Raw genomic sequence first — 4,850 nt, forward strand, 5'->3', positions numbered from 1 at the left:
CGGAGCTATCAACCACTCGGCCATCTCTCCGAGAGAGAATCTCTATTTTATTCCCCAAAATGGAACATGGCCATATGAGTTGATACTATAACTATCTCTAAAAACATCCAGCTTTATTTTGCTGTATCTATCCGTCTAGTATAGTATCTATCTGTTTATATAGATAGATGCATGAGCCAGTATGCCCGTTTGTGAAGTAAATAAAAATGGCCTCTCGGCTCCATGTAACAAATAAAAAAAATAAAAAAGAATACTAAATTAAAGATTAAAGTCGGAATAAGTTCGAAAAGGTCAATGTATTCATGGGCAAATCCCCGCATGATGGATTTTAGTACAATTTGGACTGAGAGGGGGATCAAATGGTATAGTTCAAGTTCATTTGTTGGTAGCTTGGAGGATTACAAGCATGACTATTGCTTTCCAATTGGCTGTTTTTGCATTAATTGCTACTTCATCAATTTTAGTGATTAGTGTACCCGTTGTATTTGCTTCTCCTGATGGTTGGTCAAGTAACAAAAATGTTGTATTTTCAGGTACATCATTATGGATTGGATTGGTCTTTCTAGTAGCTATCCTTAATTCTCTAATATCTTGAACCTCCTCGTACAAGAATAAAAAAGTGACCCCTCCCCCGAAGGAATTCGGACTGTGAGACACATTAAAATTCAATATGAGCCCCCCCCCCCTCAAAAAAAAAAAGAAAGAAAAAGTTGGAGGGAGAGGGGTCACTTCTTGAATGAAAAATGAATAATCTAATGTTAAAATAAAATAATTGGAATCTAATATAATATATTATATAGCCCTGTACAAATATGATCCAGACACACATATATATATATATATATATATATATGATATATCATATATGTGTGAACATGATGATGTTCATATCAGAACGAAGAAATGCGGATATGGTCGAATGGTAAAATTTCTCTTTGCCAAGGAGAAGATGCGGGTTCGATTCCCGCTATCCGCCCATGGTAAAATAATCTAATATAATATGATAAATGATTCGGTATAGTTGACCACGATAGTGTAGTGGTTCTAACTTCCCTCTTCTTTCCTACTATCCCAAAACAATTAACGGAGTTACACCTAACGTCTAAAAATGTAGCGGAGACAGGATTTGAACCCGTGACTTCAAGGTTATGAGCCTTGCGAGCTACCAAACTGCTCTACCCCGCACGAAAGACCCGGGAACTAATGGACCAAGAAGGATTGCCCCTCTACCATAATAAATAGAATAGCCCATTTCTACAGAATGGTAAAGGGGCCCCTCTATGATCATAGATCATAGAGACCCATAGAAATATGAAGAAGGGGTATTTTTACCCTTACCAACTTGATCTCGTTGCCCCCGGCAACAAACATGCATGAACCCTTTCGCGAAGTATGTGCCCGGATAGCCCAAAGTCCCGATAGTTACCTCTGGGCCTTCCGGTCGAAAAGCAACGTCGATGAAGACGTATAGGTGCACTATTACGTGGCGGGGATTGCAATTTTCCATGAATTTGCCATTTGTCACTCAACGACGAAACTTTGCTTATTTCTTTTTTTAGGGATCGGCGAATCAAATGATATTTCTCTTTTAATTTCCGCCTTTTATTCTCCCTTTGAATCAAACTTTTCCTTGCCATAATTGTTCAGTTCCTATTTTATTATCAATGATACGGGTCGGATCCTAGATGTAGAAATATAAGAGGGTAGTGGTAGTCCCCCTTCTCCACCGAATCAAATGAGATTGTTCCCGATGGAGCACATTACAAGAAAAATGAATTAACCAAATTTGCCTGATGTAGAGGCAATCAAGAAGGCTGCGTAAGTGAATATATAACCTACAGAAAAGTGGGCTAATCCAACCAATCTTGCTTGCACAATGGAAAGAGCCACTGGTTTATCCCTCCATCGAATCAAATTAGCCAAAGGTGTGCGTTCATGAGCCCATGCTAAAGTTTCAATCAATTCCTGCCAATATCCACGCCAGGAAATTAAGAACATAAATCCAGTCGCCCAAACAAGATGTCCAAATAGGAACATCCATGCCCAGACCGATAAACTATTCGTACCAAAAGGGTTATATCCATTGATAAGTTGTGAAGAGTTTAACCATAGATAATCTCTTAACCATCCCATCAAATAAGTGGAGGATTCGTTAAATTGGGAAACGTTACCTTGCCATAATGTGATGTGCTTCCAATGCCAATAAAAAGTAACCCATCCTATGGTATTTAACATCCAGAAAACTGCCAAATAAAATGCGTCCCAAGCCGAAATATCACAAGTACCACCTCGTCCCGGGCCGTCGCAAGGAAAACTATAACCGAAATCCTTTTTATCTGGCATTAACTTGGAACCGCGCGCGTCTAAAGCACCTTTTACTAAAATCAATGTAGTTGTATGCAAACCTAGAGCAATCGCATGATGAACCAAGAAGTCTCCAGGACCTATTGTTAAGAATAGTGAATTACTATTCTCATTAACGGCATTCAACCAGCCAGGTAACCATATGCTTCGACCAGCATTAAATGCTGGGCCATTCGTTGAAGATAAGAGTACGTCGAACCCATATGAAGTCTTACCGTGAGCAGATTGTATCCATTGGGCAAATATAGGCTCAATCAAGATTTGTTTCTCCGGAGTACCAAAAGCGAGCATGACGTCGTTATGAACATAGAGTCCTAAAGTATGAAACCCCAGAAACAGGCTGGCCCAACTTAAATGAGATATGATAGCTTCTTTATGGTCTAACATTCTTGCCAATACATTATCCTCATTCTGTTCTGGATTGTAATCTCGAATGAAGAATATAGCTCCATGAGCAAAGGCTCCTGTCATGATGAACCCTGCGATGTATTGGTGATGAGTATATAACGCAGCTTGAGTAGTAAAGTCTTGTGCTATAAATGCGTAAGCGGGTAAAGAGTACATGTGTTGAGCTACCAAGGAGGTAATAACCCCTAAAGAGGCTAGGGCAAGACCCAATTGAAAATGAAGCGAATTATTGATTGTGTCATAAAGACCCTTATGTCCACGCCCCAATCGACCTCCCGGAGGAATATGTGCTTCTAAAAGATCTTTCATACTATGCCCAATACCGAAGTTAGTTCTATACATATGGCCAGCAACGAGAAAAATAAATGCAATAGCTAAATGATGATGGGCAATGTCGGTCAGCCATAAACTTTGTGTTTGTGGATGGAATCCCCCGAGAAGGGTTAGAATGGCAGTTCCCGCCCCTTCGTAGGTGCCGAATAAATGACTACTGGAATCGGGGTTCTGGGCATAAAGATTCCACTGACCTGTAAAAAGGGGGCCCAACCCCTGGGGATACGGTAATACATCTAAGAAATTATTCCATCTGACGTACTGCCCCCTTGATCCGGGAATAGCGACATGAACTAAATGCCCTGTCCAAGCCAAGGAACTTACTCCGAATAGTCCTGACAAATGATGATTGAGACGAGATTCGGCATTTTTAAACCACGAAACGCTTGGTTTCCACTTGGGCTGTAGATGTAACCAACCCGCTATTAAGGATATGGCAGAAAGAAATAATAGAAAAAGAGCTCCAGTATAAAGATCCTCATTGGTACGTAAGCCGATTGTATACCACCACTGATAAACACCGGAATAAGCGATATTCACTGGGCCGAGAGCACCCCCTCGAGTAAAAGCTTCTACCGCCGGTTGACCAAAATGAGGATCCCAAATTGCATGAGCAATTGGTCTTACATGTAAAGGGTCCTGTACCCATGACTCAAAATTTCCTTGCCAAGCTACATGAAACAGATTTCCGGAAGTCCACAGAAAGATTATTGCTAACTGCCCGAAGTGAGAAGCAAAAATGTTCTGATAAAGACGTCCCTCAGTAATATCATCATGACTCTCGAAATCATGTGCGGTAGCAATACCAAACCAAATACGACGAGTAGTGGGGTCCTGAGCTAAGCCTTGGCTAAACCTTGGAAATCTTAATGCCATAATGCCTTTCAAATCCTCCTAGCCATTATCCTAGTGCAATAATTCTTGCTAAGAAGAATGCCCATGTTGTGGCAATTCCGCCCAGAAGGTAATGGGTTACTCCTACAGCGCGTCCTTGTACAATGCTCAAGGCTCTAGGCTGAATAGCAGGAGCAACTTTTAATTTGTTATGAGCCCAAACGATGGATTCAATGAGTTCTTGCCAATAACCACGGCCGCTGAATAGAAACATTAAACTAAACGCCCAGACAAAATGAGCGCCTAGGAAAAAAAGGCCGTATGCGGATAATGAGGAACCATAAGACTGAATTACCTGAGATGCTTGTGCCCATAAGAAATCCCGGAGCCACCCATTAATAGTAGTGGAACTTTGCGCAAAGTTCCCCCCCGTGATATGAGTTACCACCCCTTGATCACTTATACTGCCCCAAACATCTGACTGCATTTTCCAACTGAAGTGGAATATCACTACCGAAATGGAATTGTACATCCAGAATAGGCCTAAGAAGACATGATCCCAGGCGGATACTTGGCATGTTCCCCCTCTTCCGGGGCCGTCACAAGGGAAACGAAACCCAAGATTTGCTTTATCAGGTATCAATCGTGAGCTACGAGCAAATAGAACACCTTTCAGTAATATCAATACAGTCACATGGATCGTAAATGCATGAATGTGATGTACCAAAAAATCTGCGGTTCCTAATGGAATAGGTAACAAAGCGACTTTGCCCCCTACAGCCACTAAATCACTACCCCCCCAAGTCAAGCTGGTGCTTGTTGTTGCACCAGGAGCTGTTGCACTAGGTGCTAAAGCATGGGTGTTTTGTACCCATTGAGCAAAGATGGGTTGTAATTGTATAGCGGTATCT

The 4,850-nt window shown here is 41.4% G+C and overlaps 1 non-coding gene across 1 annotated transcript; it reads left to right on the plus strand.

Moving 5' to 3' along the window:
* The first annotated feature begins 905 nt into the window (after positions 1–905).
* On the plus strand, positions 906–976 carry TRNAG-GCC (transfer RNA glycine (anticodon GCC)). The gene has a single exon. It is a non-coding gene; the product is annotated as a tRNA-Gly (tRNA).
* The last annotated feature ends 3,874 nt before the right edge of the window (positions 977–4,850 follow it).

Source organism: Aristolochia californica, unplaced genomic scaffold, assembly GCF_029961685.1.
Source record: "Aristolochia californica isolate CCGP_79_NKW_82.1479 unplaced genomic scaffold, dmAriCali1.0.hap1 SCAF_283, whole genome shotgun sequence".
Classification (NCBI taxonomy): Eukaryota; Viridiplantae; Streptophyta; class Magnoliopsida; order Piperales; family Aristolochiaceae; genus Aristolochia; species Aristolochia californica.